This window comes from Antechinus flavipes, chromosome 1, assembly GCF_016432865.1.
Source record: "Antechinus flavipes isolate AdamAnt ecotype Samford, QLD, Australia chromosome 1, AdamAnt_v2, whole genome shotgun sequence".
NCBI classification, from domain to species: domain Eukaryota; kingdom Metazoa; phylum Chordata; class Mammalia; order Dasyuromorphia; family Dasyuridae; genus Antechinus; species Antechinus flavipes.
The window spans coordinates 567,138,988-567,165,089 of record NC_067398.1 but is presented as its reverse complement, the minus strand read 5'-3'; positions in this window follow the sequence as shown (position 1 = coordinate 567,165,089).

The following is a 26,102-nucleotide window of genomic DNA, read 5'->3' as shown; positions in this document are numbered from 1 at the left end:
GTGCTATCTATCTCCTTACTTATCTTGGATATGAATTATCTGTTAGTCAATTTTCATTCTATTTTTTTCAGAGTAAAAGTAATTCTTCAGGGAAAACAAGAACAAAGTAAAAGTTGAGAAACTCCTCTATGTTTTTGTTATCAGTTTCCAAGTAAAAGCTCTTCCAAGTAAAGCTCTTATCCCTCATTCCAAGTAAAGCCCTTATCCCTGCTTAGAGCTTCTTTTTCCTCCCAATATGACTACAAAAAACAACAACAAAACTTAAGTTTCCCATAACAATCTCTCTTCCATGTGAATATTTTTGTAGAATCTTGCCAAACTCTGATATTCTTCTGGTATCTAGCCCTGCTTCTACTTTTCATGTATTTCTTTTTAAAATATTTATTGATATGTATTTATTTGACTTATTTGCTAAGTTTGATTTGACTTAATAAATTCCACACATCCAGATCTTCCAACAATGCCCCTTTTTTTCCTCCTCACTGAAATTGTTTCCCTCTGTCATTAGAATTTCACTCGAGCATCTCCTACCTCTCCTGATGTGGCTTTCTCTGAAACATTTCATTCCATTGGAAATATGGAAAAGAGACTTTATCTTCTATCTTTTGATCATTCTGTATTTGGAGAATTGTATAATAAACAGTAAAAGAAGGTCTATGCTAAGCCTGATGCTATATCAAACATTTGTTGGTAAGCAGAGTTTGTTTTTTTCATTTCTGTTAGCCTTCCTCCTTTCTTTAGCCTTCCTCCTTTAATATCCCTTCATCTTACTCCATTCTACCCTCAAAATGTTCTTATTGCTGTATTCTTGCTGGACTTTATCTTCTGAATTTACCTTCAACAACATTTAACAACCAACAACAACAAGCCTGACTATTTACTCAACTTGTAGAAAAGGACCTGATAAACTCACTCAGAAAAAAATATTTCTCTTTGAAGAAATATTTAAACTGGGGGATAAACTCTACTAAGAATTGAGCTAAACTTTCATTCTAGGAAAAAAAAATTGGAATTATGCTTAAAAGTGGCTAAAATATCTATGCCCTTTGACTCAGAGATCTCATTAGATCATATGCTATATGCGTCTATGCATACCAATGAAATAAAGGTCTCATATATGCCAAAATATTTATTACAACAAATTTTGTGGTGACAAAGAACTGGAAACAAAGTAGGTACCTATAAAGTGAGAAATATCTAATTAAGATGGCACATTAATATGATAGAATATTGCTGCCCTATTTAAAGAATGAGAAACTCAGAAAAACCTGAACTTTTCTGAAAAATAAGAAAGGCATACATATAGAAATTAATGTGGTTTAAAAACAAAAAGCATCAAGAAAAGATGCTAACTTTGGAATTTCCGGAAATATCAAAGTAGATGGTGATGGTATTTTATGGACAGAAACATTGGTAATATCTGAAATTACATTAAATATGGAACTGCTTCTGCCTGGACTCTAGTTCTGTCTCTAGCACTGAATGCTGCTTTTAAAAAGTCACTTAACTTCTCTAGACCTTAGTTTCCTCATCTGTAAAAATAAGTTTGGACCAGATTGTCTTTAAGATTCCTTTCAATTATAAAATTCCATAATTTTGTTATTCCTTGGCTCTTAAATCTACCCTGCATATATTTACTTTTTTTTTTTTCACATAGAGGTCTATGTAGAGCTTTCCACTGTAAATCAAAAAGTAATTATGTCTTTTAGTTAAGTAATGTCATTCAATTGTTTCTTTCCTTATATTTTTAGCACCAAATAGTGCCCAGTACATAAGAGGCTCTTAATGAATATTTATTAGTTGCATGCAGAGAAGAAAATAAGTCTTAGTTCTTTCTCATTTCATAATACAGTTCTAACTAGAAAACTGCCTTGTGAATTCTCAGATAGGGAAGGGAATAAACATTTATATGATGCCTACTATGTGCTAGACTCTGAGCTAAGTATTTACAAATATTGTATTTACAAGTATTTACAAATACCAAATTAAGTGCTGTAGAAGTGAATTAAATTCAAACCTCTGTGGTCCATTTGGGACAAAAGAATATTAACATCCTGTATGATGAAATTCTGGAATTTTTCTCAGTTGCTATGTAGATAAACAAAATCCTTGGTAATCCTTTCAGTTGCTCTAAAGTAGTTCACTATTTTTGACTCTAGATATTGCAGCATCAAAATAAAATTTCAAGATCTTTGCCAAAGAGGCAAGGGGAGCATAAAGTCAGGAAAAGCTGAACCTGATCAAGACTAAGTACACAGAAAAGACATTCTTACTATGAATACCACAATTTTAGAAGCACTGAGGTATTAATTGTCAAGATATCTGAAACAGTGAAGTATATGGATGATCAAATAAACCTCAGTGATACTGACAAACTGATAGACTCAATAAAAATTTTATGAGCGTACAGGCAAGGTTACAATGATTACCTCACATACTTAATAATCAATTACCCTTATTAGATAAAAAATATGACTTGATTAAATTCATTGATCAAAACTTAGCATGAATCAGTCTCTATACCTCTTTGAATCAATCAAAGGTATTGTGTGAGAAGCTTGTTCATGCCCTGAGGAATTTCCAGGCATCCTGGGGCAACATATTCACACTGAGAAAAGTTCCATGAAAAGGTGGACTGTTCCCATCTTTCCCTTCCCATGCCTATCTATCCACAGACACCATAATATATTATTTTGTTACCCAAACATTTCCAGTAAACTGACTTTTGTTTCAACCACAAGGAGACCAGGGGTTAACTAGAGGTAGACATAATTGCAAAACTCGAGAGTCCAACCTCAGGTTTAATTATTAGGATGTTTCCTGACTGAGGGCTCAGAGCAATTGTGACTCAGAAATTGAAGAGAAGGGAACTGTGTGGAACTTAGGGTCATTATATCAATCCTTAGGATTAAAAAAACCAAAAATTATAACAAGGTGTTACATGAGAATGATCTTCATATCTAACTAATGTGTTCTAAATAAAAGTATAAGAAGGGAACAGGAAAAGTTATGTCAGATCAAGTTTTCATGGTCACACAATTAACTATAAACAAAATATACAGAATCCTTTTGTGTTTATTGTTTGTTTATTGCTTTTAAAGACATTAGATTCAACAGAGAGAAAAATGCAGCTTTAAAAGCTCTCCTCCAAAGAACCACAAAGGAGTTTTGTTCAATGATCCTCTATTTGTATTAAGCAAAGCATGAGAGATTTTCCAAAGATGTTCACCATATTCATGGAGGAGCTCTTATGAGAAATGTCAGTATTACCATGATTCCTCAGAGATAAGACAGCATTGCCTAGAATACCACAAGATCTTTTAAATGATATTTCTAAATATTCAAAAGGGAAAACTTAAAAAACCACATTAAAAAGACAAATATATGATCAAAAGTCTATTTGCAGATTTTCCTTCTCTTTTTCCTTAAAAATGTTATTTGTCAATGGGATGGGTCTCAGAGAAAAGAAGTGAAAGTGAAGGAGTTTTGGGTGATGTTTGAGAAAAACAAAGGATATCCATTAAAAAAAAATTTTAAAAGAGTAAGAATGGTTAATATGAAAATGTTTTCTTGATTTCACATGTATAATTGCTATCATCTGCTTGTCTTCTCAGTGGGTTGAGGAGGAGCAGGAAGATAGGAGAGAATTGGAATTCAAAAAATTGGTGCTAAAAATAAATTGAATAATAGTTTAAGTCAAAAATATAAACACAAAATATAATTACCTTAAAAAATAAAATGAGAGCATTTGAGGGGGGAAGAATCAGAAACTATTTTTTGACTGTTCAGTAGGTACTTTTTGTACTGTACCAATATGTTTCTTCAGATGAAGAAAAGATCAGTGTTAATGAGGTCAGATCTGAAGAGTTCTTCTTAAGTAATTGTTCAGTGTCAACATGGCAAGAAATTTCCAAAAGAATACCCCAGTGACCTGTGCCTGGATCTGTAATATTTAATTGTAACAAAGACTTATACAGAAATGGCCTGCTTGTCAAAGTTGCAGAAAATACAAAGTTGGGGAAGATAATTAACCCAGCAAATTATAGTCAGATCCAAAATGATCTTGATATGTTAGATCATTGAGTTGCATCTCATGAAAAATACAAGGGGAATAAATATAAAGGATTGCAGTTGGATCAGTTTCAGAAATATAACATGAATAAATAGCAATTCTAAAAAGATTTGAGGTTTTTAAAGGCCTACAAATTTAATATGAGTCTGCAGTGTGATGCAACAACCAAAAAAGCTAATATAATCTTGGACTGCATTAAGAAATGTAAAGCATCTAATAATAAGTAAGTATATTCTGTTCTGGCCAAATTTCATATAAGCTTCTGTGTTTAGTCTTTGTTGTTGTTCAGTCATTTTAGTCGTGTTGCCATCTGGGATATTTCTTCTCAGAAACAGTAGAGTGGTATGCCCTTTCCTTTTCCAGCTCATTTTACAGATAAGGAAACTGAGGCAAATAGGCTTAAGTAATTTGCCTAGGATCACATAGCTATTAAGTGTCTGAAGCCATCTTTGAATTTAGAGAATTGAGTCTTCCCAACACCAAGCCCAGCATTCTATGCACTGAGTCACATAACTGAATTTAGTCCTAGCCACAATGATTTAATAAGAATATTGAGAGGTAGGAAAATATCCAGAGAAAGGCAACAAGAATGGTGAGGGGTCTCAAATTCATTACATATGAAATTCAACCAAAGAATTTGGCAATATTAGGGTAAAAAAGAAAATACAAGTAGGACCTGATCACTCTCTTCAAGTATTTGAAGATTTGTAATGTGAAAGGAGAATTGTAATTGTTCTATTTGGCTTCAGAGGGTAAAAATAGAAGCAGTTAGTGAAAGCTTCAAAGAAGATGATTTAACTTGTCAGGTAAAACTCCTTAATAATTAGAGCTGTCCCTTCCTTAGAAGTCCTTAAGTAGGAACTAAACAGTCATTTGGCAGACATATAGAATAGAGGGATTCCTTTCATGCATAGGTTCTATAATTCCATGATTCATGTACAGGTTCAACTAGAGTTAGGATTACTAAGGTTCACTGAGATCCCTTCCACCTCTAAAATTTTGTGGTTCTGTGGATTAAAAATTTTGAAGAAATGGTGGACCTGCAAGAGACCCAGCAGTATTCTGAGATCAACAGGATATAGTGAAAAGTATAAAAAGATTTGCAGTCAGGAGAAAAGTGAGTATCACTTTCCGGTCAGTAAAGAAGAAAATGTCAATTCCTGCTCTGATACTTACTAGTTACAGGACCCTGAAGAAGTCAATAAACTTCTAGCCATAGTTCGTTACCTTTAAAATAGATATAATAATATTTCCACTTACAAGGATTACCTTCACAATCCTCACTTAGTTTTATAAATCTTAAGGCATGTTAGTATTCTTTTAACCCAAATGATCCTTAAATGTAGATTATAGTGAGCAATATATTGGTGTGCTTATTAATATATTAGAGAGAGAGAGAGAGAGATTCCTCAGTCTAGCATCAATAATACCATCCTCTAACATGGACAACCATAATTTTATCAATCAAGTTGATGGCTCATACTACTTTGTCCACAATGAACTTTTAAAGAATAAAATACTTTTGATCCCCAAATCATCTGCCTTCACTCAAATGCAAACCCCCTTTACTCCACCTTCCTAGAACTGCAGAAGCCAGTTTTCATAGCAATAGAGCTGAAATGCATGGAAAATGCAGGCTAATGCATAGGCTTTATTAGATGACATTTCCCTGTGACAGTTTTAATCCTGGAGACATTTTTCTAACATTACTCCTTAGAGAACTTTCATTAGTGAAAAACCAGCAAGCAGTAAGTTTATCCCCCTTTTGGTAAAGCCAAGTATTTTATGAAATTATAAATGATAAGAAAATCCCAAGCCATATTGAAGCTTTCTGTAACTATATGAGAATTACATAGGATGAGAAGTGGACCCTCTGAGAGTTAAAAACTTTGTTGTAGAGCTGAGATACTTGATGAGTATGAGCCCAAGTGCATTAAATCTTATTGGTCTCACAATTATCTCTCAGCAAAGATTCTTAAAGTTGAAGTTCAAGTTGGAGGTCAGGAGGATGGTTGAGAGAAACACTGTTCCCCTTGTTAAAATAAAGCAATTAGTTTAATATATACTGTAGGGAAAGGAGAGAAGGGAAGGGAAATTCCCCTTGTCAAACATTTAACATTTAGAGTACAGCTTAGAGCAAAAGTAATAAGGCACTCTTCGTGAAAAAAAAAAAAATTGGCCATATACTATGTCTAAATGCAAACATGTGTGTTTTTTATTTCTTAAATTCATTTAAACTTCTGTTAACTGGGAATATTTTTATGTACATTCTCAGTCATTCTCCTTCTTACTTGCCTGAAGGAGTATCAGGGGACAGGAGCTGTGCCCATGGTGGCAATAACACACAGACATCATAAAACATTTAACAGCTCTTTCTAGTATGGTTAAGCCCTACAAAATGGCTAAACAAATCTTAATTTACAATTCATTTGTTGAAGCATTCAAAGGGTCATAATATTTTGCTGCTGCTAATTTATATCTCTTTGAGATCCATTAAATTAAAAATGCACCAGTTAGCTATTCCCAAAATAGGAGATTTGGGGTGCAGGGGAGCAAAAAACCAAACAGCTCTTTACCTGCATCCAAGAGAAGCTCACAATGTCTCAGTAGGGGTGAGCAGACAAGGTCCTGAAAGAGCTTTAGCTCCATGGAGAAATATTGAAAATGTTTTTTAAAAATTTTAAATTAGTAATTAAGAGGCTTCTTTCTTTCAGAGCTAGTTTTACCTTCCCTGTTATCTTAGTTTATTTCTCTGAGAATTCTCATCAGTTATACTTCATTCCAGTACTACTCTGATACATTGTGCCCTGTGGTGAATTAAAGCTGGAAGGGACCTTGAAGATTACAAAATTATAGATTTTGAGCTGCAAAGAACCTCAGAGGTAAGCTAGTGACACAGAGCTTCTTAAACTTTTTCTACTCATCACTCCTTTTAACCTAAGAAATTTTTATGTGACCCCAGGTATATAGTTATATTAAATAATTATACAGATCAAACATTTACTAATGCTACATTATAATTTTGTGACTCCCATGTTCAGTTAGAAGACCCCAGTTGGGGTTGCGAACCACAGTTTAAGGAGCTGGATACTAGATGATCCCCTTGTTTCACAGATAAGGAAACTGAGGTGTAGGGAAATTAAGCATTTTGAAGGGCCATGATTGGAACAAAACTCCTGCGACTCCAAATTCAAATATTCTTTCCATTGCACCATGATCTTTCTCTTATGTCATCCAACCCAAGTTCCTCCAAGAACCAAAGACACCAAGAGGCTTCTCTGAGGTCAAAAATAGCAGAGCCGGGATTTGATTCAAAGTCTCTATGACTTCCAAGACAATGATCTCTCCATGATACCATTTCTCTAATTCTGCAGCTTATTCCAGCAGAGCCTAACAACTTTCAAAAGCTTTGAATATATTTTAAGATCAAATGATCCAATTAGACTAGCTAGAAGTCCTTTTTTTCCATTAACCCACAAATATTACAGTATCAAAAATTTTAAATATTCATAAATATAGAATACCTGCACTAATAAAATCAAAGGTCTCTATTGAATTATAGTCATAACTGCAAAGTGCCTTGAAGATGTTTCCATTTGTTAATAAAAGTTATTGCAATTATATATTAATTCAAATGATCCAACATTTACAAATCTGTCCATGTGCCATGCTCAGTGCTAGGTTGTAGGACTAAAAAGACAAAAAGCAAAACAGTACCTATTCATAAGGAATTCATAGTCTATCAAACAATGAGGCTCATTTTAACAAGCATCCAAGAACCAATATTTTCAAATGAATATTGACTTTAAAATATGAGGATTATGCCAGTCAGTCTTCACTAACACCACTTTGTGACATGATGATGATCCAAGCAAATGGGCACTCTATCTCCCATGTCCATACTTTTGTCCATGCTCTCACCCATACTTAGAATACATTCTTGTATAAACAAAACCAATTCAACCAAGATTAGAAGGGAAACTGAAAACTGGAGGAAATTTTTTATATCCAATATTTCTGACAAAGGCCTCATTTCTAAAATACATAGAGAATTGACTCAAATTTATAAGAATAGAAGCCATTCTCCAATTGATAAATAGTCAAAGGATATGAACAGACAATTAAGAAATTAAAACCATTTCTAGTAATATGAAAAAGTTCTCTAAATCACTATTGAGCAGAGAAATGCAAATTAAGACAACTCTGAGGTACCATCTCACACCTCTCAGATTTTCCTGTTATTTTATAACAAGAAAAGATAATGATAAATATTGGAGGGGATGTGGGCAAATGGAGACACTAATACAGTGTTGATAGAGTTGTGAAATGATCCAACCATTCTGGAGAGCAATTTGGAACTATGTTCAAAGGACTACCAAACTGCATACTCTTTGATCCAGCAGTATCTCTACTGGGCTTGTATCCTAAAGAGATTATAAAAAAGGGGAATGATCCTACATGTGCAAAATGTTTGTAGTAGCCCTTTTTGTAGTGGCAAAGAACTGGAAACTAAATTGGGAAATGGCCGAATAATTCATGATATATAAATATAATAGAATATTATTGTTCTATAAAAAATGATGAGTAGGATGATTTCAGAAAAATCTGGAAAGTTACATGAACTGATGCTAAGTGAAGTAAATAGAACCAAGAAAACATGGTACATAGCAACAAGATTATGTAATGACTAATTGTGATGGACTTGGCTCTTTTCAAGAATGAGATGATTCAGGGCAGCTAGTTGGTGTAGTAGATAGAGTATCAGCCCTGAAGTCAGAAGGACCTGAATTCAAATCTGGACTTGAACACTTAACATTTCCTAGATGGGTGACCTTGGGCAAGTCACTTAACCCCAATTGCCTCAGCAAAAAAAAAAAATAAAAATGAAAAAAGAATGAGGTGATTTAAGGCAATTCCAATGAACTTGTGTTGGAAAAAGGTATACATATCTAAAGAGAGGATTATATAGATTAAGTGTGGATCACAGCATGGTATTTTCCCCTTTTTGTTGTTATTATTGTTGTTTGTTTCCCTGCTTGTTTTTTCTTTCTCCCTTTTTACTCCTTTGATCTGATTTTTCTTGCATAGTATGATAAATGTAGAATTATGTTTAGAAGAATTGCATATGTTTTACCTATGTTGGATTGCTTGCTGTTTAATGGAGGGGTGAAGGGAGGAGTGTGGAAGAAAAAAAAATTGGAACACAAGATTTTGCAAGGATGAATACTGAAAGCTATTTTTATATGTATTTTGAGAAAATTAAAAGCTATTATAAATTACAAAAAATAAAAAGAATGCATTCCTTCTTCCTTCCCACTTTAGAATCCTTAGTAACCTTCAATGAATAGACCAAATACCACCTCCCAAATGAAGTCTTTTCTAATATTCCCAGCTGCTAATTCCTTCTCCTCCCTATAAAAAAAATTGCCTGGAATTATTTTTTGCATATATTCCATATATATATTAAGGTATATGTTGTTCCCACCAAGGAAGTGTTTCGTTTTTATCTTTGTATGTCTAGTGCTTAGCATAGTACTTGAAACACAGTAGATACTTAACAAATGCTTACTGATTATTTTATCTTTATTTTCAAAGGGTGATATCATTACAAATTTCATTGGCTAAACATGTATTCCGATAATGCTGCCTGCATTCAGTTTTGGATCTCCTCTCTTGGAAATGCCTTTCGCTAATATGCAAGTTATTCAAAAAAGCTAATGCCAAAACTTTATAGCCATACCTCTTACAATAATTATCAAAAAGCTACCCAGTCTGACCCACCAAAGTTTTATGAATCCAAAGCCCTGCTGGTTAAAGAAGGTCCTTGGCTCCTGGGAAACCGAGGTCCAAACTGGATCCAATAACTTGCCCCGTGTTCTGAGAAATTTGCTTCATCTTTCAGTCAACCAACTCATGTTAAAAATGATTCTTGAAGTTTCCATAAATCAGGCAACAGGCATTTGGCCTACTGGTAAAAGAAGTGTAGACCTGGTTCATTCAACAGGAGGTTTGTGTTTCTTCTCCAAGACAAGAACAAGAAGGAATATGCAAAAAACCTCTATTTCCTTTCATGGAGCTTCTGGAATAAACTGGAACCCTCACATCACTGGAGAGATGAAGCTAGTGGTACCTAATATAATAAAAGTACCTGAGAATACAAACTCAAAGTCTTTTCATCTCCTGCCTTATTAAATATAGTTAATAAATTTGTGTATTATAGCAATGGGAATTTTAGGGAAGCAACCAGTCCGTTGTAATTCCCAGGGTATTTGGAGATTTTTCATGTCATGATATCAACAATCTCATCCTTTCCCTTCCCCTCACCCTCAATCAGTCTGGTCAACAATATAATTGAGGTGGAAAAAACAATCTGGAACTTCTTGAAAATGCCTATATAATTCATGGGATTATATATGGAAGAAGATGCTTTATCTTTATGTCCTTTTACAAAGGCTCGTAGAGGCTGCTTGTTAGATATAAAGGTAAATGGAGAACATGAGCATGAAGGCTTTCTGAAAGGAAAAGGGAGCAATAACAGGCAGACAGCTGCAACCATTCTGAATGAGAAGACAGTTTTCTCTATCCCCAATCCCAAGCCAGTAGCTTTTAAAAGGCAATCATGGCTGGGACTCATAGCTAGTAATATGACCTAATTATTTTTGTTTCCATGCTTAAAGACAAGCTATTGTTGAAAGGCCTGAGAACTATGAGCCTTCATTATTAAAGTTGAGGATTGCTGGCAAAAACCAGTCCTAGTGCTGACAGCATAGGTAAGGAAATTCTTGATTCTAGTCTCAAGATTCAGGATTAAAAAAGTGAATATAGGGAAAGGTAGCAGTGGAAAGGGCCACTATTAGTCAAACTGGGCCTTCAGTGCCCAGGGTAGAGTTCTTTGGGCTACACAGGTCCAAGATTTTTGTCTGGAAATATGGAATATGTGATCCATTGGTATAAGCAGGGAAGTTTGGACAATGTTCCTCCTCTAGAGAGGAATAAAAGAGATTGAACCAAGATCCATATATCCCTATGTTGCCCCTGAAATAAGAGGAGCCTTAATCCAGGATCACTATAGATTAAAGGCCAAAAGAAAAATAAAGCAGGTCAATATTATTCCAGATCCAAGGTAGGAGAGGATTAGGGAGTCTTTATTTCTGAATATGTGAAACTAAATAAATATTGGCAGAAAGAGAGGACCAAGGCAAACTTTGGGTTGCTCTTTAACACCATTTAGGCCCTGAGAATAAAAGCCCCTTGGGTGAACAACATCAAGACACTAGCCAAGGAGAAGAAAACAAATAAAACCAAAATAAAAGAAACCAAAGATGTTGTGAGAAGCAGCCTTCTATGGTAAATACTGAAACTGTAAATAACAAGGTATTGACATGGAAAGGAGTATGTTAAGAATTATAATAAATAAATAACTAAAAATAATAAATAAATAATAAAAATATTTATTACTTACTGTGTAGTAAGATCCTTACTGTAAGTTAGCTCATTATAACATAAGATTTAATTCTAGACCATCTTTACATATAGCATTGCTATTATATATTTTAATTCTGATCTTGGTTATTTCACATAGTATTTCAAAATTCTCACAAATCCTTAAAATTTAATTTTAACACATGAGCCTTATTCTCCCACCCCTAACAAAAAATACTCCCCCATATCCAAAGTTACATTGTATCTGTTTTGTATGAATTTTGTATATAGAGATATATGTGCACATTAATTTATGTTCCTCAAAGGCAGTGAATGTTTCTTTGTACTCACTATCACCTAGCACAATGACTGGCACATAAAAGCACTTAATAAATGCTTGCTCATTAATTTGTTGACAAATAATGATTTCACATAGCACTTTGGATGGAGAAGAGCTGAAATGTTGAAAAAAAATTAAAAATAAGATGTTACCAAGGCCATGGGACTTCAGAACAAGGAGTAAATTGAACTTTATTGAGGTCCTAATGCCTTAAAATTTAGCAAAATCTAGTTCATATAATAGACATTAAGATGAGTTGCTAAAAAAGAGAAGATAATGTCATAAGAAGGTATCATGCAGTCTAAAATATATGTGGCAGCTCAAGGGAACCTAACTGCCAATTAGTCAGCCATAGTAGTGCTTTAACAGTGTGAATCAATGAATGAAAAAATCATTTAAGTGCTTACAATGTGCATACAAGCATTGTCCATACACATAGAAGAGCAAGTCTTTTTTCCTTAGATGCAAATATTTTAGTATAGACACTATATGTGAATGTATATGTGTGTATATATGTACATGTGTATGTATACATATATACCTATCTATATTGCTTACACATATATGTATAAACACATATATGATTTCAACAGTATGTCAAATGGAAAATCCTATAGTTCTTTAGGGCACATCAGCAAATGATAATTTATTTACACAATTAAAACCATGTCTATTTCAGAGGGTTGAATTGTTTGACAATCTCAAGAACTAACTTTGACCATCCAGTATTTTTAGTAACACTGCTAAATGAGGATCTCATTTTGTCCCTGAGGCTAAGGGCCTAGGGCAAACACACAAGATTATGGTGATCTGAACCTGAGCAGAGCTATAAGCTTCTGTACCCCTTGGCAGGTTGGGTGAGACCCTATATCTCAAGACACAAGAACTGTGGAGAGGAGAGGTTGGGTCCTCTCTATCTAAAGATGACACTAGGGAGGGACCAAGGCAGGGCAGAGCCAAGAAAGAGCTTCTTGGCAGTGTGAACACTGAAGAGAGGAAGGAAGACATTTGGTAGCTTCACATTTTAACTTATCATTAATTAGGTGCTCATAGCTCAAAAATTAGGTGCTAAGCTCAAAAGTTCCCAAGTGCTGAAGAAATATAAGTGTTGTTAGCATCCGCTAAATGTTTATGTCCTGGGAGAAAGGTCCAGTGGTCCTGTCCTAGATATCGCTTTGTACTTAAGGAACAGTTTTATTCATCATAATTCCCAAAAAATTGAAGACCAAAGATATATAGGTAAACCTTAATATGATATGATCAACTGATAAAACAAATGTTACCCATCACCCTACCCTCTCACTACATTCTTGTTTTTAATAACAGTGTGTATCATGGGTTTAAATCAGATCTCTATCTTCCTATTAGTATTCACAAAAACTGATGTGTTTTTGTATGCCATATATGTGAAACTTTAATGAAGATGAGTTAGTTAGGGATGATGATTCTTTTACCTTTGGTATGTAAGACACTTTGACTAAAGAGCTTTCAACAGTTCTAATATTAGTTATCACTAGGTATTTACCTTGTCATTGATGTATTTATTAAGTTCCAAATACCATGTGAGGACTTAAGTCTTCCTTATAACTCATACACAAAACAGTTGGATGCTGGCTAGAAACTGTCAAGCCAAACATTATTTGGTTTCTACATTGTGAATTTCATTAGACATTTGCTTATTACAAAACTTGAAAAATATTGTAAACGTCACTCAAAGCCAAACTTTCCTCATTTCAACAAGTAACTTTCTGTGAGTGTGCTGTTAGTTTATAAATCTGTAAGTCACATATAATCAAGGGAAATTCTGCTTTCATGACCAAACTTGTTTTCTACTCATGACAGAAGTTTTAAAGAGAAAAAAATATGACTGCTGAAAATTGCTATGGCACTGATGGAAAATTACAAGATAAATAGTGTCTGTTTCACTTTATGGTCATTGTTTTGCCTGTCTTTGTTTTTGAAAATGTTGGACATTTAGAAATGAAAAATGCATTCCTTAGCTTTCATGTTCTTGCCACACTGTGGTTACACACAGAGAAACAAACCGTTTCATTTTGGCTGATGGGAAATTCAGAGAAACTTGAAACATCTGATTTGATATTCATCTCTAATTTTCAAAGGTAATGCTAGAATTTCTTTGCCATATTGCATAGTGATTTATTTTAATAAATAGAGTAATTGAAGAATCCCAAATTAAATCTGATATTTGAGGCCATGGTCTAATTACTACAACTATTAATTTTTTCTTGGTTGTCATAGGTGGCTGCTAAGATCGACATAAATAATAAAAATAATAACTGAGGCTGTCAATATAACCAAACCAGCTAACTAAATAATAAAGTATTTTGTATGTACAGTTCCAACTTTCTGGTTTTGTTTTGTTTTGTTTTGACTGTTGGTTGGGACCTGTGATTTAATTAGTATAGGGAATCCCTAATGTAGAAACTTCCTTTGACAAAATAAATCAACAACTCATATGAAATTTATGATCTAAAGAGTTGCAACTGAAAGGTTAAATGGCCTTTCATGGCAAGACATCCAGAATGTACCAGTATCAAATTCCTGGTGCCATATCCAAAGCTCCAACTATTATTCTATGCTGCCTCCCACCTGACTTTTCTCTATTTCATCTACTTCTATTTGAAAAGGCAAAGCAGGGAGCTTAGATGTTAAATAGTGACTTTAAATTATATAGATTTGAATATATATTTATGTGATATATATTTATCACATAAATGTGACTTTAAATTATATAGTTAGTCAATACAAATGACTCTGGTGCCACAAAGGACCCATTTTTTGATCCAAATCATAAAAATTTTGTGTATAACTAGGCTACTAGATCAAAATTATGTTGGATACCTCCGTATCTGGATATATTGTTTATTTAAATTCCTCCCTTCTCATACTAATGTATAATTTCATCCAAAGACATCTTCTATTAAGTATATTAGTGGAAGACAAGGATAAAACAGTTAAGTGAACTCTGTATGTGTCCCTAAAATTCATTTGGGTCAAGTTTCATTTCTTCTCTTGGTTGCTCTATCAACAGAACAAATAGCAAAGTGATGGATTTCAGGGGTTGCTCTTCTTTCTTTCCCTAACCACTTAAAAAAAAAATTGCTTCTGGTAGAGTGAAGAAAACAGAACCAGGGAAACAATATATGCAATGACTACAATAATATAAACCAAAAAAAAAAAAAAAAATGCTAAATCAAAGTCCAATGCTGTTTACTCACAAAGACCAAAGTATTCATCCAGGCTTTCCTTAGACAGGGAAGGACTATGGAAAGAGAAATGGTTATATTGTTAGACATGGTCAATAGAACCACTGGTTTTGCTTAACTGTTTTTCTTGATTGCAAGACACTGCATAGGGGGTAAAGATAGGAAGGTATATTCAGACATGATTGTGATATAAAAGCAAAAGTCTCAGAGGTTTTTATTTGAAAAATAAAAATGAATTGTTGGTACTGCCATGAATTGTTGGTGGTAAGTTAAAGGTTTTGATTATTTACGAGCTAGGCACAGTTAAAATTAGAATCTATAAATAAGAATAGGTTCTTTTCTAAATCCAGCCACTAGGTTTATCAGATAAATCTGGTTAATCAAAGAGGTATTGTAAGGCTTCTGTTTCCCCTTATACAGAAAGAGATAATCTTTGGAATCTAGTCCCCTTCCCCTCAAGTTCTAAATCACTCATTCATTCAGTCAGCAAACATGTTAAGTACTTCCTTATACCAAGCACTGTGCTAGATGGGTGGGGATATAAACACCATTCAGTATTTAATTGAATGAATACTTAGTATGGGCCAAGCACTATACTATGGGCTGGGGATAGGAGGAAAGGCAAAATCAGTCACTTTCTTCATGGATCTCACATTCTAATGAGGAAGACAAACTGATCAAAAAAGACACGTAGAGGAAGATATCTCTGAGGGGAAGAATGAAATATTCCATTTTCTCAGTAAGCTTACATTCTAATAAGTACATAGAATAAATATCTAAAAAAATGTAAATAAAGAGTAGTTTGGGAGAGAGATAGAATTTGGAGGGGTATTGTGAAAGATTTCATATAGAAGGTTATCATTAAGCTACATCTTAAAGGAGGAGTCTTATTGAATGTAGGGCTGCTACATTTGAAAAAGGAGCCTAAAAGAAATGGCAGTTTATTTTGGTGGAGAAATACAGCATGACTGAGAAGCCAAGTACTTTAGGTTACATACTTATACTTATTGATTGGAATACTAGTATCCATAGATTTCACCGAAAGCAGAGAAACAGAACAAAGCAATGTATTCTACCACCTTTATGTTTTCTAATTGGGAATATGTAGGTTTGCAGTATTTTACTAGACAAACAATATCTTGGTACACAGGCCTTGAATGCAGCACTCAAATTGTTATATCTTCTGTGCTGATAGAATTTCAGGAGAATACGAATTGCAAATATTATCCTGGTTGGCTGCTTTTACTCCTAATATCTGTGATTCTTTAAAAAATAAAATAAAACAAAACATAATTTGTAATTTCCAGAGAAAATAAAAATGAAGAAACACACTCTAAACATGGCATTTTGTCTTTTGGTAGAGCAAAGTGAACCATTTTCCCATACATTCAAAAAATGCCAGAGTGTAAAGTAGTGAGCATTTGATATTGAAATCACCCTCCCATTAAAAATTTGCCATGGATCAGCTGCACTTAGGTGACTCCACAACATTTTTGTCTCATTATACACTGTTGTAGAGCCAGCCAATCTCTGTCTTGCTAATCTTTCTGTCATTAGTGATTGGACTTCATTCTGGCAGCTTCTTGGCCTGAAACTAAGCATTTCTGACAAGCCCTACAAAGAGGAGAATTTGGCCAAGGGGCTCCTTTGTCAATTAAAACATTTTATCCTCCAATTGCCATAAGGGGCTTTCCAGGGCTCATGAGGTTCCATTGCTGTCTGAGTTTTGAGAATGAAGAATAAGAACTTGGAACTTTAAAAAAAAACCATCCCTAAAATTACAGGAAAGTCATTTTTTCAAGCTGAAAGAGAATGGAATTCTATTGGCCCAGAAGGAGACAGATTAAGAATTTAGGGAATGTCTCTATCTTATTGATTTCAGCTCAGAAGGCAAAGAAGAGATCTTTCAAATTATTTGGTAACTTTAAGTAGTGTGAACAGCCAATCCAAAACTCCACTTTGAGGTATGGATCAACAAAATTAGCTGTCTAACTGAACCAATTACTCAAAATGACCCCATTCACTGTCTTCTGACAGTAGTAAGTTTGCCTGAGCTTTGTGAGTGCAGTAGGGACAAACACAAGTACAAAAACAAACTTTCTTGACCAAGACATATGTATTGGCATATTGTGAGACCAGTGTTACTAAGGATGTTTCTATTCCAGGCATTTGGGGGAAGTCTGGAATGGCTCAGGATGTCCTTTTGCAGTCCAGTTCACAACTAATTGTTTAGTAGAAAACACTGGACTCCACTTTGGCAACAATAAGAAATGTTACTTGTAATCAAGTCATATTTCCCTTTTGGAATGACTTAAGGAATTTAACAAACTGCAATCTGTAAATTCTCAGGATGGTCCTGTTGTATGTATGGGAAAGAAACTTATAGATGAATTCAGTTGAAACTGAATTACACAGAACCAAACATCCAAGATATCAGAACAGTCATCAGGAACCAGGAATTTATAGTATCTCCCCAAATCCCCAACTACAGTGAGCCAGTCTCTCTAAGACTTTTAAAATTGTTTATAATGCAATAATACTCAAACTGTATACTATGTATGAAGAACTAGTGTATTCACAGATCAGGGAATTAAAAAAAACACTTAAATTCCTTTCATTTAATTAAAAACTTTTCTAGAAAAACCACTGATACTTTCTCTGCATTTTTGGTGGCTTCTCCTGTTCGAAAGATGGGAAAGGTATAAACTTAGTGTTGAATAAACTTAATGGATGGCATTTCTTCACCAAATTTCGATGATTGTAGTGCAAATCTCCTTGGTGAGAAGTGACACATTAATCTTGGAAGGAGGGTCTGAGGTGGAAGTCTGACAAGACTGAAATGAGTCTCTCTGGATTTCAGGAGACAGGGAGGCTGCTGTGAAAGTCCAGATTCCATGCAGGTGGAGGAAGGAACAGGGCATTTTAAGAATTTTATTTCATTTCTTTCTTCCCAAGGGGACTCCATAATGAGGCTGAATGGAGTAAGAAAAGTAGTGGGGAAAGAAAAAGAACAAGAGAGCTTTGGACTGAAATCCTTGACAGAATAAGTATGTAACACTCCCTCCTCTTTCTGTCTTTTCCAAACAACAACAAAAATGAGGAAAAATTAAAATGGGATGGTTATAAATATTAGAGTTATTAAACATTTTTATCTATAATATGTGAAGTGCTGAGGAGAAAAAGAAAAGGTATGCAGCATTCTTTGTCCTCAAGGCGCTCACAATCCAATGGAGGAAAAAACTACATAAAAAGAAGTTGAAAAGCCGGGGGGAGGGGAGGGAAGCCAGGTGGTGCAATAAATGGCATAGTAGATGGAGCACCAGCCCTGAAGTCAAGAGAATTTGAGTTCAAGTTTGACCTCAGACACTTAACTGTTTCTAACTATGTGACCCTAGCCAAGTCACTTAACCCCAATTGCTTCACCACCACTCCCCAGCAAATAAATTAACTATACTTAAGAATGCTTTAAGTAGCTAAACCTTGAGGAGGGATCTGCCTTTTGAATAGATCTCTCGATCCTTGAAGAAAATTCTCTTCCTCCAATTCCCAAGAACCATGTAACTTTCAAAGATTGCTGCCTGACTAGAAGGAGACTGTATTTAGTCAGAAGTTGTATAAACCTAGAGACAAGATACAATGAAAAAAATCACCTGAAAGAGAAAGCGACTTACAAGAATAGGACTTGTGAGCAGAAATGTCTTGTTCTATGAAAACCATATGTCTACTAGGAGTAGAGCAATCAGCCTAGTTCAAAAACCATACATTGTAAGGAGCAACATGAGAACATTAGAAGTGGAAAGACCTCAAAGCTTGTGGTTCCAGAGCTATGAGTTGCGTTGGCAGATTGCATGTATTTCCTACATGTATCCCTTGTAGTGCAATATAATACAATAACCATTATATTCTAAATTGGTGCCCACTCTTCCTATAAATACTGTGTATATTTGTGTGAGAGTATACCTCAGATATATAAGGAAATAGATTCTTACTACATATTCTGAGTAGCAAATCGACTGACCTTCTGTTACAGGAAAGCACATTGGTAGCAATTTGTAAGCTACAGAGTATTCTCCTTGAATGTGATAAATGTAGAGATAGAGATAGATATGTATATACATATATATACATATACATGCACACTTATGTATAAATATCCTCTTTGGGCTACCATTTATACTCATATCTGTGAGTTAAGTTCCCCAACAACAATAATCTATGGACATACACATATGGATTATATATCTATTCTATTATATATGTATGTGCATTATTAGTAGTAATTTTTCAGTTATCTTCAATTCTTCATGACCCCATTTCAGGTTTTCTTGGCAAAGATACTGGAATAGTTTGCCATTTCTTTCTCTAACTCATTTTATAGATGAGGAAACAGATAAAACAGGATTACACAGGTTACAAGGTTACACAGTTACTATGTGTCTGAAGCCAGATTTGAACTAAGAAAAATGAATCTTCTTCATTCCAAGCTGGGTACTCTTTCTACTATTCCATCTAGTTTATAAACATACCTATGTATATATATATATATATATATATATAATATATATATATATATATATATATATATATTTACATATATGTGTGTGCCCATATGTTCATGTATATGTAATTCTATCTATCATTCAACTAATTAGCTAGCTCTCCATCTATCTATTCCTGTCAAGAAGAGTTTAGGATTATTAGAAGGGCTATACAGTTTCCTCAAATAATCTAACAGGAATGAGACATGATAAGGTCAATGTCCTAGAACTCACAGAATGTAGGAAGACCTATCAAAAGATTACAATTGCTTGGGGGGTAATGGAAAAGACTCATACAGGATAAAAAAGACAGGTCTTGATATTATTCAAAAAGTTCTCACATTAATAATTTTAAATATACTGAAGTATATAACTGTAGTTCTCAAGAATATGTTAAATTTGTGGTAAGGTGAAAAGGTCCTGAACTCAAGAGACTTGTTTTCAAATCTACTTTCTTTCCTATGGAAGCTTGGACAAATTGTTTCATTATATCTCACCTTTCTCATCATTAAAGTAAATTTTAAAAAGTTGAATTAGATAACCTCTAAGGTCCCAATCAACTCTGAACCCTGTGATCATACAAATTAGAGCAAGATTTAAAGAAATACAAACCCACAGGTATAATTAGGCACCACACAAATCTCTACTATTATTAGTCATTATTTAATCTAATTCTATCTTCCACAAACTGGCAGCCCCACTGTTTCTTTCTAATTTACTTTTATCTTAGAATCCAAAGCAGCTGATCAACTATATCTGGTTCCATGCTATATCTGGCTCTGGTCAATTATCTCTCTGTAGTTTTGTGTACTTAACAACTCAGAGAATTATCATAGTGATAATTTTCTTCAGTAATTTCACACAAATTTTAGCTCCTCCTTTTTCAGAGCTCTTCTTTTTCCTTAGACATGAATCAGGGGAAATTGGGGAGGGAAATTATATAATTATAAGGTATGTTTCTAAGTCTGATGGAATAACTGCTTTTGTTCAATTAGATGGATGTTTCCAGTCACAACTAACTACTAAACTCTTCTTATTCTCTTAGTCAATACTTACCAGATTCTTCCCTGAGATAACATTTATATTCAATTGACTATATCTGATGCCTTTGCTGTCTGACACAGATTTTATCTTCTTAAAAGTTTGCAAACTCTAATCTTACCAAAGCATAAGATCTTTAGAACACATCTAATGGAACTCTAAAAGATTTTAAAACAGAAAAATAAAGCAATTTTATCACGGAAGATTTTCCTTTTCACTCATTTATTTCCCGGTTTGCATTAACCTCTTCTATATTTGGCTTTCATCAGGCCTATTTCTTCATAATCAAGAAATTATACTCTTTCTTCTAAATAATATAGCAAAATGGCAATTGGGGTTCATGAAGCCTTAATAAACTCTTGTTTCTATTCTTCATGAACATTTCTTTTACTTTTCTATGAGCTTTCCCCTCAACATTGTAAAGTTTGATAATGTCACTGATATCATATTCATCCAGATTTATACTACCAGAGATTTTATGGATTCCTTATTTTAACTCTCCTTATTTTAAATTTTTCATTGTTTAACAAGACAATTCAAGATTGGGAGTAGGTGAGTGGGGAGAATAATGGAATTATACATATTATCCTGGAGTAAAATGTAATTTTTCTTTAAGTTTCTAGCTCCTCCAGAGCTCAAGGTGAAGATGGTATTCTATTTTTTGTTGTTTGTTTGCTGAGACAAATGGGGTTAAGTGACTTGCCCAGAGTCACACAGCTAGGAAGTGTTAAGTATCTGAGACCAGATTTGAATTCAGGTCTTCCTGACTTCAGGGCTGGTACTCTATCCATTGCACCGCCTAGCTGCCCAGTATTCTTCATCTTGAATGAAGAATTCCCAACAATGCCAGGAGATTCATGTTGGTAGTAGAATTAACATATATTCTTGGTGATCATGTACCTTCATAAACCACCCAGAAACCTTGGCCTAAAGGAGAAAGCCGTTATTGATTTGGCAGGATTACCAGTGGCCCTCTGCCACTCATACCTGTTTAATGCCGAATCACTCATTTTCTTTTCCTTCTTGGGGAGGCTCCTTTCTTTCTTCTGAGAAGCTCCTCCAGACAGTGTGAACAAGAGATCTCATCTATGAAGTGCCCCTGGGCCAGAGACACTTGTTAGAATTCTAGCTCTTTATGACTCCCTTCTGATGTGATTTGGTATGACCTGGTAAATGAACTGATTATTTTTGGAAGGCACTCCTATTTATTTTGGAGAATGCTTACCATGTTAAGGAGTGACAAATACTTTTCTCTTTGCTCAAACACAATTTCTTTGAGTAATTTGGCAGTGGTCAGATCCTACTTTAAATTTTTTTTTTTTTTGTAAAGCTTCAGCATGCGAACCATAGATGGGAAATGCATTGGGGTAGTTCTGTTCTCCCAAGAGATGCGATTATATGAGTCAGCCTGAAGGAAACCAAAGGAAATTGCCAGCTTCACCAGGGACATTGTGCCACTCTTGATTATATTATTTGCTACAGGAAATATGAAAGATGTCATGGATGGTGCATGTCACTTTCATGGGTGGAGATGGGATGTCCATTGTTTCCTTTCTCAAGCCCTTAAATAGCCTCAGATAGGCCCCATTTTAATGACTAAAATTTCCATGAACAGAAGACCTAGTTAGCACTCTACTTCTTCGTGCTGACTATGCACTTTAGGTCAAACAAAGCTGGCTCCTTAAACATCTACCTTATTGTACAGTCATTTTAAAATTAGTGAGCATTACCATCCATTGACTTGCTCTTTTTTCTTTATAAAACTATCATCGACACATAATCACAATGTGTGACTTTAGAAAATGTGACAAATAACAAGAAAATATCCTTAACAACAATAAGCAAACAATATAAAGATACACAGATGTGTGAGTAGATGAATACATATGAGTATATTTATGTAAACTTTTCCAGACAAATGTAACTGACATTAAAATAAATAGATGCTTTAAACATGGTGATAAAAGATATACTGTCTCAGGTACTCTGGTGATCATGCGTCATTCAGACTTCTCAGGAGACTGCTTAAATTTCTTAGTTGCTGTTCGAAAATCCTCCAGAAACTATTAGCCTCTATTAAAAGGAAAGCCACTAAATTCTTTCCTAATGACAAAGTCACTCAAAGTGGCTAGTTTGAAAGACTTACAGCCAACCTTACGCCAGGGACATTTTATGGAGAAACTAGACCTGAGCAATACCTTCCTTGAGCATACCCTTCAATCACCTTAACTAGAGTTGTCTTGGGGCCTATTGGGAGAGAAAATTATACCAGCAAAAGGTAATGATTTTCATTTTCCCTACTGCTCCAGAAATGTTTATGGCACACTCAGGACTCACTGTCTTGCTTTGGATTCGTGGGGGTAGAAGACCATAGATTTTGACTACATTACACATAAAAAGCAGCTTCCATCTTAAAGGATGCCTCATTTTACCATCATAGGGAAATTTCATTTAGCCATCTCTGTAAATACACACCATTTTCCAGTTTGTTCCTGAGAAGATATTTTTTTTAAAATGAGAACATTCTCACATGATAGCACTTGATAGGAAGCAAAGTTAGGAATTCCTCACATGTTTATACCACTCTTTATTTTTCCAAGTATTTGTTTGTATCGTAGGTAAGACAGTGTAATTATAACCATTTTATAAATGGAGGGCCAGGACTTTGTTTTGCCTATTTTTGTATACCCAGTGCTTAGCACAGTGCCTACTGAATTTAATCAAATGGCCTAAGACAGTGGAAGAGCTGGGCATAGGACCTAGTGATTAATGACCTACAGTAGAAGGCTAATAGATAACTGGATATCTATCAGAATGCAAACTCCTCAAAGGCAGAGACTGCCATACTTTTTTATTTGTGTTCCTAGCATCTAGCAAAGTGTCAAGCATATATTAAATACTTAGTTGTTATTGTTGTTCATGGGTGATATCTTAACTTATGTGTGAATTGGATTTAAGTGAAGCAGAGCTACCCAAAGTTCCTAACTTCACTCTCTCTTCCAGAAACATCAAAGCCTAGTGGCAAGACAAAAGCCAAGATGTCTCATGATGACCCAGGAAGCAGCAGATGACCTCAGCATCTTCCATGTCTGTGTGAACTCTATGTGCCCCACATCATCTCTTTCATCGACTTTCATGACTACAGGAACAAATTATTCTCATTTGCCCATTCCACCAGGGGAAGTCTTCACCTTTTTGGGGTAACATTTCCCTAATTCACTGACAGGTTTAAAGCTTGTTGGTTATCCTCCACCTGATTTAGCCCATCTGCTGAGGCAGTTTTACCAGAATATGACCTTTATACATGAAAACTACAACTTCTTGTAGCCATAGGTAAGAGTTAGTTCTTAGTAAACCCTTTTTCATTTTTTCATTCTTGATTTGATATCCAATCCTTTTTCCAATACACCAAGCTGTCTCTCAGATAGATATAATATTCATTTGATAAAGGAGAAACTGTCTTTGCTAGACAGACTAAAAAGTTCAAGAAAATTTGGAAAGCTCACCTGGATAGCTATTGATGTATCCTTTTGCCAAAAAAGCCACCAGAACTTTGGGCATCAGGTGAGGTGATGAATAGCATTCAAAGGTTTTCCTCATCCTTTTGAGAACTGTGAATGGCAAATCTTTAATATCATTCTTTCTCCTGTGACTGAAGAAATTAAAGGAATCATTTAAAGCATGATATTCTTCTTAGTCGAGAATTAAAAAACAAAAAATATGTTTCTCTTTAAAATTTTTCAAAGTGCTTTAAGTGTATTACTTCAATTGATCCTATCCACCCATCCTACCTCAAAATAACTCCATATTTTTTTTAGTAGGTAGCAAATGTATTAATATTCCCATTTAACATTATGAAAATTGAGGGTCAGAAATGGTGTGACTCCCCAATAGACAGTTATCTATTAAGTAGCAGACATGGGATTTGAATCTAAATCTCTGTGACTATAGACCCTTTAGGTTTTTCACAGAACTATGTTCTCTCTCCAATAAGGATTGGTTGCATGTATCTGCAATATTATTATTTTCTTCTCCCTGATCATCCTTTTCTAAACTCTTTAAGAAAGAGAATCTGGAGTATATTTGACTGCAAGGCAGGAGTTGATGTTTAATTATCTCTCTATGTACATAGATAGATCTTGAGAAAAAACCTAACTCACACCTTAGAAGAGCTGAAATAGACTTTCACCTGTAATACTTCTTAGTATCAACTTCCTTATCTATGAAGTTAGGTTAATCACATTGACCCTATCTACCTTTTAGGATCCTGCAAGGCTCAAATTGCAATAATGCTTAGGAACGAACTTTGCCAAACTTAAAAAAAGCACTATGCAAGTACAAGGTCCTATTCTGTGGAGATCATTATTCTTATTATATTAATGGCGATGACTATGTGTGAATGCCTCCTCAGCCCTACAAAAATAGAGGAAACCTAGAGAGGGTTGAGTAAAAGAAGAGGTGTAACAAAAAGTGAAGAAACTCCTGGTGTTATTCTCCTCACTCAGACCAAGATGTACTGCCCTCATTTTATTACAGTTTTGGGCAAAATTAATGCATTTGTAATGATAGGATAAAACCCTTGCAAAATGTAAATATGTTACTGAAGCAATTTTACATTGGTCCCTCTTGTCAATTGATCAGATTCAATGCTAAGATGGTTCACCATCATTCCTTTCCAGTTGCTACAAAGAGGAAGCATACTGCCTGAAACAAAAATATATGGCAACTGAAAAGCAATTAGAGATACTTATCTTAGTCATTTAAGGATGTGTATAAATAGAGAAAAAGTTTCCTATCTTTTAAAATCTCCATATACCCTTGAATTTCAGTAAACTTTTCTGTACTCCTTATTCAATATGAAAGAAAATAAGTTCTAAATTTTACCATTCGTGTGAACCTATGAAATCCAATAAAGAGATGAATTGATTTTCATTTTAAAATTGATTCATACCAAATTAAGTTTGGTATGTAATATTTTTAGTATCACAAACTTGTTAAAAGTCTGTCAGAACATAGTTAAATAAATTAATGAGATTCTTGCTTCTGTTTCTTTTAAATCAATAGTTTTATTATCAATACTATCTTTGGAAGCGATTTTTTCCCAATGAAGTGGAATTGGGAGGGAGAGAAAACAAATTTTCATTGACTAAAAAATAAAAATTATTTTATATATATGTATATATGTGTGTGTATATACATATATGTATACATATATATATTCCCATATAATATGATCAGCCTCCAGTTGGTCACTTGTTTGGATTTGATAGAGCATACAACCGAGAATCCTGATTCACAGAGATCGACTGTTGAAAGGAAGGTAAAACCTAATAAATAAATACGTTTAATAAGAAGAGATAGATGACCTCTCTGAAAGTAGACATAAAAACTTTGTAGCTTAATTTGTTGAAAAATTAATTTGGAGTTTGTGGTTATTATGAAAATTTATTAATTACATTTCA